General features: G+C 34.5%; 1 protein-coding gene across 1 annotated transcript in view; it reads right to left on the bottom strand.

The window, feature by feature from the left end:
* LOC145662927 (suppressor of lurcher protein 1-like) overlaps window positions 1–12,203 on the bottom strand; it is a 2,696,516-nt gene that overhangs the window by 227,266 nt on the left and 2,457,047 nt on the right. The gene's annotated exons all lie outside the window — the stretch shown is intronic.

Here is a 12,203-nt window from a genome sequence, read left to right on the forward strand (position 1 = left end):
AGTGCAAATGATCGTATTCTAAGCCCTATGATATGGAGTTAGGTGTTGTATAGCAAAAAGGCAAGGTGAAACACTGTCAGCATGGTGGAAGTACAGCACCTTTAATGCAAATAACGGACCGGTCATAATTTATAGGATACTGGAGTGGGAGTAAACTCACAAGATACGTACTTTCCTGATAGAGCAAAAATAACCATTCTTAAATCATTATTGCACTACTGATATTAGTGTATTGTTCAGTTTAGTCGGCGAACTCGGCGCTTCCACGGCTTCCATGGGCGCTACACCAAACTTAAATATATTCTAGCACCCCGGAGGAATAGTTATTCCATTTCCTCCCACTTTAAAGACCAGTTTACAAGTATTCACCTATTGTGATATCCACTGCAGAATCTACATTACTTCAACATGAATTTACAGAAACAATTATAAAATATAGGCATATAATTAAATAATGAATACAATTTAGTGGACGCGCATCACGGAGTATAGTTATTCAGTATTCATTCATTGTGAAACTATTTGTATTTTTTTTAAAGTACTTTCTAACCTATTTTTAAGGAGGAATGCTACGTTAAAATGAGCACATATATAACCAGGGGCGTCATTTAGGAGGGGCAGGAGGGGGCAATTGTCCCCCCCCAAGAGTTTGAGGAATACATATACTTTAATCGATTGTCTACTAATATACTAGTACAAAACGTGAAAGACCTATGTCGGTGGTGCTCTTTCCCCCTCAAGTGAAGTCTGAAATGACGCCCCTGTATATAAATAAAACAAGTCTTTAATGCCGGTAATTATTTTTTTTAAAAATATTTTATAATATTAAGATCCATCTTGGCTCTGCCTTAGTTTCTTATTTCTTGCACTGGAAGATGCATAAAATTCATTTAATGGCATAACGCTCATTAGTTACTTTCAAATAGGTATCCTGCTTGACTGATCTTTAATACATGTAAGAAAAACGGCCAGCGTATATATAATAAGTATTTATATACTATTATAAAACACAATGAATATCAAATGCATGTTTTGAAAAGATAAATATATGAAATAAGATTAAATTTACGTTCTTTATACTGAAAATTCGGAATTCGTGAAAAAGGAATGTTTAACACACACTAAATAGGGAAAATGGAAGCGACGTAAAACCATTTTTTGAAATCCCAAACATATGAAGTTAGATATTTAACATGGCATCCATTATCTTTGTTGATATTAATATTTTGTGATTAGAATGGAATGGTAGTTAATAATTGTTGTGTATATACATAATGAAACTATACTTTTTTTTAAAAAATAATAATATTAATGAAACACGTTTTTATGAAGCTATGAGCAGTATGATTTTTACTATTTATTGACGTAATTCTGATCTCAAAACGCATCTATAATGCTATCTGTGCAAGCACTAAACTATTCCTGTCAGAAATCGCATTAGAGACCATTGCATATACACGCACTAATTGAACCTTGTTTAGTTGCTAGATAGCCATTTACAAGATTGCGTATTCAGTGTTTATCTAACAGTGTTAATTATTGAGCATCGACTGATCATTTCAGTGCTTGTTTGTAGGTAGTATGAACTCCAAGTCTTGAAACTGAGTTAACTAATGTGAATATTCCGGTACGATAACAACGGTGGGTTTACACATGGCAGTTCTAAACGGAAAATATTACATTTGCAGCAAAAATATCGATGAATGAGTTTAGAAATCTATTTCAATTATTGATTCGTTTATTAACCGAAATTAAAATGTGCTGGTAAAGTCACTTAATAAGAATAATTAACAGCGTTAAAATTCTAAGAAATTTTAAATAGAATTGTCAGATTTTCCAGCAGGGATTCATATTATCTCGGAATTTCCAACAGAATAGTATACTTATAATTTTCAAGAGAAACTGAAACCAAGTTTCATTGAAAAGAGATACGTTTTTGTGGAAGCATTGCGGAACATGTTGACATGTAGTATGTTGATAACTATCCGAACTATAGTTTGGCCGAGAATGGCATATCTTGCACCGCCATATAAAAAAAAAAGTACTGAAAATGTTTTGCAAATTGCGTTGGCGAAGAAACGAAATATTAATGGTACCGAGTAAAGGAAAATTAATTCAAAGATTTATTTCTTTTGTCTTTTTTGAATTTTGAAGGAATTCACAACCTTATCAATAGGTAGATTTCAACCCAAGCAATAAGGGTAGTCTACAACCCGAGTAATTCTCTAGTTTCTCCTCGTATTTGTTTTATTTTCACCCTCTATTTGATTTTCTTAAAACATTAGCTACAAGGATGGAGTATATATATATATCAACACAATAGAGTACACAATCAATGAAACTCATCTGAACTTGACGAAACTTCTCTAAGAAGCTTAGTTTGCATACGAAATATTGAGGTTTGTAGGTCTTTAGTTCTTGAGTAATAAGCCATCAAATTTATGATTTAAGCTAAATTTTTCGCAAAAAAAAGTCTCTACATGACTGATAAAGCTCACCCGATCTTGTTCAAACTTGGAATGCCAACTAACCTTCACAAAACCAATACTTACATGAATTATTATGGTACATAGACCTAAAGTTTCGAAGTAACAGGAACTAAAATCCATGGTGTCTTCCCACTTTGCCTAATTCCCAGTTAACCTAACATTTTATCAGCTGTGAATCCCATGCCATTTTAGGTGAAATGCCAATTCCCATTACGTCTGGAGATCTTATCAGGAAGGAAATACCCCCTATATAAAAGTTCTGACAGTGTTTTCATACTTATACATAAAGAAGTGACAGAAACTCACACAAAAGCCCTTGCGGACAAAAGCAACGAGTATCAATTTCATATGTTCACATCTATTTTATACAAAAATAAAGTAAAAAAGTAGAAGAAATTACTACGAAATTAATAGAACAACTTACTGGCTACGCCGTGACTATGTACTGGTTCCTGCTTACGTATTGTGTTGTATATCACACTACACGTCAGCCTCACTTCTTAAGATTGTTCTTTTTCGTTTGTTTCTGCAGCATTACAAGACTTCGTTCCCATTTACATTTGTTAATACACAGCAGAAAATGAGGTGTTGAAACAACACAAAATGACTACCACTTTAGCGTGCTACTTGTGTGTCAAGTCAACACCAAGCACGTCGCCTTAGCACATATGAAAAAATACCTCGTTACTGGCTGTGAGTATTTGTATTGTTTTTTATTGGCTGGTACGAGCAAAACTTTACGAAATATATTTACATTTGTGGCAAGTAACTAAACACATTCTATGTTTTCTGTAATCAGTCATAATAATATTGTTGTAAACCTTTGAATCATTTGACAACAGTTACACAGAGAACAGTGCTTTTATTTGTTTTCTTTATCTGTTATTCTTGTGTCTTAGCACGTATGAACAGAAGATGACAGAACTGTTGCCAATGTAACTCTTGTTAGACTATTCACATGTTTACAACAATATTATTGTGACCGATTACAGAAAACATAGAGCATTATTTGTTACTTGGCATAAGTGCCAAATATACTTCGCAAAGTCTTGCTTATATTAAACGATAAATGCTAATAAAAGTTGTCCCAGGTAGTAAAGAGTTATGTCTGAAATGCCCAGAAGGCGATGTGCTTGCTGCTGAGTTAACACACAACTAGCATGCTAAAGTGGTAGTCAATTTGTGTTATTTCAACACCTCATTTTTTACAGTGTAGTTTGTGTAATTAATTGAATAAGCATATTAAATGCTAAAATAAGTACTTTAAGGATAAACATCCACGGCCTTCTTGTGATACGTTAGGCTTTTTCCTATATATTTTATGTTCTAAACCAACTGGGTTATATGTTTGGATTGCAGCCGATGAACAGACACAAGTAAACACCAATGAATATAGAATAAAAAAGAACTCAATAGAAGAATAACTGGAAAAGTATATATTGTGTGCATTTTTTTGAAATAAATAAATTCAGAAATGACATATTGTTCTGTTGGCAATTGATTATTAGTAATAAGAACTGATCAGTCACGACTACTACCCAATCACTAGTCACAATTTGTTTCACTTCTGAAATGTGAACAAAAGGTAGTTTGTTATTGGCCAATATCAATGAATTTGACCAATCATATGCATTTTCCATTCTGATACCTATGTATTTAAATTAATTGGTTTCGTATTCACACAAGATACCGTATACACCATTAAGAAGCTGTTAGTTTCAGGTTAGTAGTGCTAATTCAGTGGTGAAGCTTTATTTTTATTGCTGTTTATTTCAGCATTTATGTTATTATTTACTACTTCTGTATCATTTCTGAGGAACAGTTTTTATGTGTTATGAGAAATATGTGTATCGTATAGACAGAGAAGTGAAACTTACGACATATTGGAAGTGTGCTCAAGAGTGTAGAACTACGATAGTTCTCTGGAAAAATGAAGTGGTGTCTAAGCCAAGAAACACACATGGACCAACTACGAGTCAGATTAAGAATAAGAGTATTACTGAAATAATGTAGCAAGTGAAGAAGCAACAATATAAATCCAGGCGATCTATAGGTAATAATTTATGTTATAAACGTTTTGCTAGAATCTGTTTTCACTAAACAGATTTTTTCTCGAGCATGACGACTGTGTGTGTATTCACATTGTGCAGTTACAATATTGTATAACTAACTAACTCTATGGCCTATGGAACCCGCAGGTTCAGTGCCGCGTTCACAAAAGCTCTCCACTGACTTCTATCCTTAGCTAATTGCATCCAGTGTTACAATATTGTATATTTGAAATATCTTTAGTTATAGTTATTTGAAATAAATGTGGCTTTTGTATGTAAGTTTCTGTCACTTATTTATGCATAAGTATGGAAACACTGTCAGATCTTCCATATAGGAGGTATTTCCTACCTGATAAGATCGTTAGGCGCAATTAGGCTAAATGAGAATTGGCATTTAACCTAAAATGACGGTTGTGATTTTCACCTATGATTAACAGCTGATAAAGGTGTCAAAATAGGAATAAGGCCAAATGACGAGTAAATCAAAATCCATAGAACAAACCTGTTGTTGAACGTTGATTTAAGGCATAAGAAAGTAAGTAAGGCGGTTGTACACGTGGTGTTTACTTATAATGAATAGTTTCTAAAGAAAATCAATGAACGATGATTCTTTCTTTATTGAAGGTATTTACTAGCCTCTTTATTTAAGGAGATTACAGTAATACACTGTTTCTAGATGCAAGTACTTAACCTCATGTAAATACCTTCTTTTGTCATCTATATGTAATTTTTCCCCTTTAGAATACTATTACTGTCATGAAATGATCTGGAATCCAGACGTTTATTTTCACACACATAATCCAGACACACCCCAGCACATTATTCGAGAGAGAGAGAGAGAGAGAGAGAGAGAGAGAGAGAGAGAGAGAAAAGAGATACCTCATTAATAAATCATGATGTGATCTAGGCCAACTGGCAGGATAGCTGGACGTTTTGTTAAACGGCTGAAAACTCTGTGGAATAATTCATGAGCAGCTTAGGGGATAAATGACCGAAAAAAAAGAAATCCTATGAAACAAGGAAACACAACATGGTCCGTAAAAGGAAGGTCTTTTCTCGGGAAGAAAATGACGTATTTTCTGAACTTGTTGAAAACTAGGGAGAAAAAAAAAAAAAGATTAAGGGAAGAGTTCAATTCAAACTTCGAAACGATTCGACCTTTCCTTGCTATAAATTTCAAGTTTCGGCTTTCCTGTATTTGGTATTTATATTAAAGCAGATGTTGTAGCTAGTGCAACGGGCGTAATTCCTAAAAGGTCTTGAAGAGAATAAAAAAGCTCTTTGTAGGAATACAAGAAAGCTAAAATATATACTTTTCTCTTCCCATTTTCACTGTACACTGCATTTCTTCTTAAAATGTATCGAGTAGGAATTTACGTACGATTCTCAGAAGTTAGCAATACTTGCGAAATATTGCACTGGAAAGTGCACAATTGTTTTAACACAGCAGAGAATTCTTAGAGTTAACAATAAGGAAAGTAATTTATTCTTCTTTCAGAAAATGTGACAACAGACATGTCAGACACTTCTAATCTATGGAAGTTTATTATTTACTTCAAATTTCAGTAATCTTTATTGAGTAAATTCTTACGGTGTATTAAGAAAATTTCTTTGAAAATTATTATTATTATTATTATTATTATTATTATTATTATTATTATTATTATTATTATTATTATTATTATTATTATTATTATTAATAATAATAATAATAATAATAATAATAATAATAATAATAATAATAATGAGTTCATTATGACTAGAGTTAGTATTTTATGTGCGCACATTTCTTTTAGAGCTCTCTGAAAGTATTCGAGGTGTTAAAAAGTGTTGGTTCCAGTTAGGAATAGAAATAATAAACCTCTCAGTATGTACGTCACGATACTCCTAATAATAAACAGTCACGCTAATAGATGTAGCTAACTGCGCTATCACATGCCTATAAGATGTATATAAATGGAGCTGAATGTGCTATCGCTTGTGTATAAGATGCTAATAGATGTAGCTACCTCTGCTATCACTTACCTATAAGGTGCTAACAGATGTAGCTATCTGCACTATCATTTGCCTACCAGGTGGTAATAGATGTAGCCCTGCGCTATCGCTTGCCAACCATGCTAATAGATGTAGCTACATCGTTATCACTTGCATACCAGATGCTAATAGCTGTAGCTACATGCGTTATCGCTTGCATATCAGATGCTAATAGCTGTAGCTACATATGTTATCGCTTGAATGCTAGATGCTTAGTGCAGGTAGCTTAGTAGCTTGTGGTTATAAGTGCAAATGATAGTGCAGGTAGCTACACCTACATGCGTTATCGCTTGCATACCAGATGCTAATAGCTGTAGCTACATATGTTATCGCTTGAATGCTAGATGCTTATAGATGTTGCTACCTGCGCTATCACTTACCTACCAGTTGCTCATAGATGTCAATATCTGCATGTTACTTTGTGAAGACAATTTGCCGATTTAAAACCATTGAAAGTTTCTAATTAACCTTCTAATTTAACCGGTTAATCTTTCAATTAAGCACGATTTAACTTACAGTGAAAACTCGGGCGTAACAACAAGTAAAGATAATTTTCCACTACCTTCCCTACCCTCTCTTAATCTCTTTACTTTCGTAACTCTCCCCAATCCTAGTTTTTCCATTCAATTTCTGCTATTTTTCTAAAATTTGTTCTAATTTGCCGGTTATCGTGGGTTGAGCGTACTGGTACCTGTGTGATAACTTACAAGATGAAGCAGTTTGTGCTATGTTTAGATCCAGGGGTAGAAGTGAGGGGGAATGCGGGAAGATGCCGTTACCCCACGTCCAAAAAATATGTATGGCGTTCCCCCATTTCTTAAAAAAAAAAGAATACAACAGGCAAAGATAGGCACGAGGAACGGTGTGATGTAATCCGTCCCCCTATCTTCTCAGATCACTTTTACCCCTGTTTGGGTCAAAACCAGATGAAGTACTTTGTGCTTTGTATGGATCAAAACAAGATCAAACCGTTTGTGTTTTGTTTGAATTAAAACTATACAAGTTCATTTTCCAATGTACACAACTTCTTGACAGAGAATATTTATCATTTCCAGATATAATTTTTTTTGTATTTATGGTTATAAGTGTGTAATGGCTGTTGTTAAAAACTTAAAACAACAGCGATTAGAGACAAACACACCACTTGACTATCTACTTCATCAAGACAAAATTAAATGGTTTTGGGTAAAAAGAAAACAAAACTGAGGTTAGCCTTAAGTAACACCAGAATTTTGTTAAAAATTGCAAGATCAAGAATTGCCATTCGGAGTTGGTCCCCTGTGGTCTCTGATTGTGGGACAAAGCTTCAGCATCCTTGAACAGTTTGATCTCCAAACAATAGAAACACGCTTAGAATTAACAACTTTAATATGCTTATATATGTTTATATTGCTTATGATTATAAACCAAAGTTCATATATATATATATATATATATATATATATATATATATATATATATATCAAGTTGCTCTCAATTATATGAAAGGGCAATTATCAACATTCTTTGTTAATCAACGTGTTCTATCGAGATATGAACTTATGTACCCCTGACAAAGGACGTCGCTCAACTGATTTACTTTACCTATGAGTATATAAGATCATCAATGGTAAAGTTGATTCTGAATTAAGTTCGCAGATTAACCTTCGTGTTCCTCCGCGGCGAACACGCTCCCTAAATTTATTAACTTACGAGACTCCTGGGTTATCAATTGTTAAGCGCTCCTTATTTTACAGACTAGCGCAAGATTATAACATAGTTTCAACAGGTTTCAACAATCTTACCTCTGAACGGAATTTTAGAACTGAACTGAAGAGAATATATTAACTTTAGAGGTAAACTTCCCTTTATTTATGTTTCTTTTTCTTTTTATTATGTTTTCAATGTTGATGATCTTTAGTTTGAACCAATTTCAGTGCTGTTTGAAATTTAGTGACTAAATAAATAAATTATAAATAAATATAAAAGTATTCTTTTATTTTAGCAAAGGTTCCTTTCTTTCTCTTTGAGTAAGAAAATTCTCTAAAAGTCCTAACTCTTGATTATAATAGCCTGTTATAAACATGTAGAGTCAGTATGGTTTTATTATGGAACTGCAGAAAATTTCATCTGCTTTATATTACGAATAAAAATAGATGTCACTTTCATGTTAAATAGCAACTAACCATTTTGGTGCAGTTTCCAAATAAAGTTTGCTGTATTTTAAAGAGTTAAGATTATTAGATCATATACTAATATTAATTTACGATTTGAATTAACTTTACTCTTATTCTCGCATATGTCTAAGTCATAGATGTATCTAAGTTTCATATATGTATAAGCCGCAGACGTATATAAGTTTCATCTGTAGCCATCCATACATATATCCTTCCGAAACTTCTTTTCCTAGGCAGCTCATACGTCTATACATTTTTTTTTTCGACCTTCCCTATTACCAAAATAATTCTCCACTACGCTGACTATAAAGACTGAATCCTCAACACATCCCGAATAAACTGTATCCTGACTTCCATCTATCTTTTATCGTATCTCCAGTCTTTTACTCCTCTGGCCAGAGAGAAGGCGTAACCTTCTGCGGCCCGCTCTTCTACGGAAGGAAATGAAAGACTTTAGTTATCATTATTTAGCCTGCAATGTAAGGAAACTATTTGTATGCAACTAGCTTGTTAGGTAATTTTAAGCATTCATGGGTATTGATGGGCAAAATGATTCACTTCGGAGAATCGATTCATTTACTCTAAATCACTAAAACGATTCGATCATTTAATTCGTTCATATGAATTGGTTGTCAGAGCATTCCCTTCGCGCAAGTGAATTGGTTGGGAATGATTCGCTCATTGAATCAGTTACGTTTCCGCGCATCTATTTTGCGCAGATGAGTTATTCGATCATATGAATTGAGTGGGAATTATTCGATCATATGAATAGCTTGGGCTACTGCACGTCTTTTCTGCGCAACTTCATAAATTTCTTGTGAGAAAGTACAACCTCGTGTATCATCTTTGCCACATGACACAGCCAGCGTTGCATTGGAGTGAGTGGTGGCTCGGGAACTCTTCAGTGCTATTTTGAAGTTTCAATAATATGGTGTTGTGCTACTCCCATTGTTATTATTTTTGCATCCTGTTTTCATATTAGGGCTTGAGGCAAAAACTAAAACTAAAACTATTGCAATCTCCACGTTTTTTCTGCCAATTTCAGTTCTCGATAAAATACTTTGTTGAAATATACTCCATAAAATTTTCACGGGATACGAGCAGTTTTAACAATTTATTTTCAACTTCTTATTGTGGTACGTATTAATATGGGGGAAATTATAGAGCCCTATGTACAATGTATAGACTACATTCATGTTTTTGGTTTTAAATACAAAAAGTACTATGCAATGAGTCCGTAGTGGTATATTCATTTCTGGTGCGTATTATTTTCCCAGGTTATGTACACTTTGTAAAGTACACATCGTGCTAATGAATTTATTTTGTTGTTGTCATGTCTTACAGTTTTGCGCTGTAGGCTAAAGAAGAGGCGGATAATTAATTAAAGTAAATTGCTATCTCGCAATCCATTCTATTCTATCAAGAGGTCACCGTGGCCCACTGATAAAGCTGTTACCTCCGGTGTGCGGGGTTCCTGGTTTGATCCACTGCTAAATAAGTTTGTGGTGTACATCATGATGTCTGTTGGTTTTTTCGGGTACTCCAGTTTCCTCCCGCACTCTCATTCCACCTATTCCATCATCATTTACTTGCCTTAATAATTCGTTTTCTAAACGTGGAATGTTAAACTACAAGATTTCTATTTTATCCTATTACATTCTAAAATATGTTCTATTTTATTCTTGACTGGCAAAAAATAATGATCTTTTTGAATTGTTTTGACCTAGAGAAGAAAGGGAGTTAACACATCAACATATATTTAATATTATGATCATTTTATAAGGTTTCCCACGGGGAGACCTTTGGCGTGGGAGACCCGAGTTCAATTACCGGCGGGTGCTCATGTGGTTCGGTTTCCACGTTAATCAGTAGGTCCACGTCTCATATAGCCTCGCTGCTGAACGGGTCATTAAACTCAAAATCAACTCAACTCCCTCGGGGAGACATTGAGTAAACGCGGAATGAAATGAATTGTTAAAAACTTTTACGTTCCATGGTTATCTTCGTCTAGACTAAAGGAAACGATGATGATGAGAATGAATGAAATGGTGAAATGAAGAAAGTGAGCGAATACGGGAGAACTCAGAGAAAACCCACATCAGGGACTCCATCCACTAGAGGTGAACGTTTTACCACTGAGCCAATACTACTTCAATTAGCATGGGATGAACATATATTTGCGAAAATACTGGTAACCCCAATTGAACCCAATCTGAGAAATGCCCCAAAGAATAATTCTTGGCCTCGGGGTATTTTCTCCTCACCTATCCCTAAAATCATCACTGTTCGTCTATATTCTTAAGAGAAAACCATCAGTTAGTTAAATTTGAGTTGAGTTGATTTTAAGCTTAACACCCCATTCAGTAGCGAGACTATATGAGACGTGGACCTACTGATTAACATGGAATCCGAACCACATGAGCTCTTGCTGCGAATCGATCCCGGGTCTCCCACATCCTCTTGTTTACATAGATTCTCAGAAAACCATTTGCATCTCTACGTAAATTTCAATAGTAGTGAAGCGAAAAATAGGTACCACTAAGCAAGAGCGCCGATTTCTCTGTAACTTGGGAGGGGGGATTTAGGTGTGTTTAGTTGCAGACAAGGGTCTAAAGGATTTTAAGACTAATTCAAATTATGCCAAATATTGAATATTCATAAAAATACATTTGAGCATTCAGGGGGTCCGGGCCCCCAGAAAAGGCGCCCTTGCCACTAAGCTTTGTTGCATGTGGACAAGTGTTTCTACTGAAAGATGCAATGCATTATCTTCCCAGAAAGAATCTACGTTCGTCTTTCTATACATGTATATACATTTGTGAAATCCATTATGTACAGTACAAATAGTTTACAGTGCACTTTTTCTGTGTAAATATTATATTTAGATTAAATTTAACATAATACTTTGAGCTGATTATTAAACATTAAAATTGACCTCTTTGGCTAGTGCAGTTGGAAGTGACGGTAATAGCTTTATCCAATATACGTGCAGTATCTTGATAAAATAGATAAGTGATCATCAAGAGTATGTTGAAACTAACTACGAAATCGTATTACATCTAATTGACCAACACTGTCAGTACTTCATGACGAGAAGCAAGCAACAGAAAAGCTTATTTTGAAAGTAATCTGCTTCTAACAACGCGGCTTCCTCTCTTCGCAAGAAGCAACCCTACCACGCAGGAAGAAGAAGAAACAAAAAACGCACGCATCTACGAAAGCAGGAAGAAAAAGCGCGCGTACGGTTTTCTTTCTTTTACCATTCCACGTGAACTGCAAGCGCATTTGCAGAAGCAACCCTACCAATTCTTTCACTCAAGCTGGCACTTTGTGATTCTCAATTCATTTCGATCACGGCAAGCAATTCAATGGAAAGTACAAATGATTCATTAGAAGAATCGATTCATTTCTGGCAAGAATCATAATTCATTTGATTCACGCCATGATTCGTTCATAATGATCAAATCGTTCAT

Source organism: Thermobia domestica, chromosome 10, assembly GCF_964235325.1.
Source record: "Thermobia domestica chromosome 10, izTheDome1.hap1.1, whole genome shotgun sequence".
NCBI classification, from domain to species: domain Eukaryota; kingdom Metazoa; phylum Arthropoda; class Insecta; order Zygentoma; family Lepismatidae; genus Thermobia; species Thermobia domestica.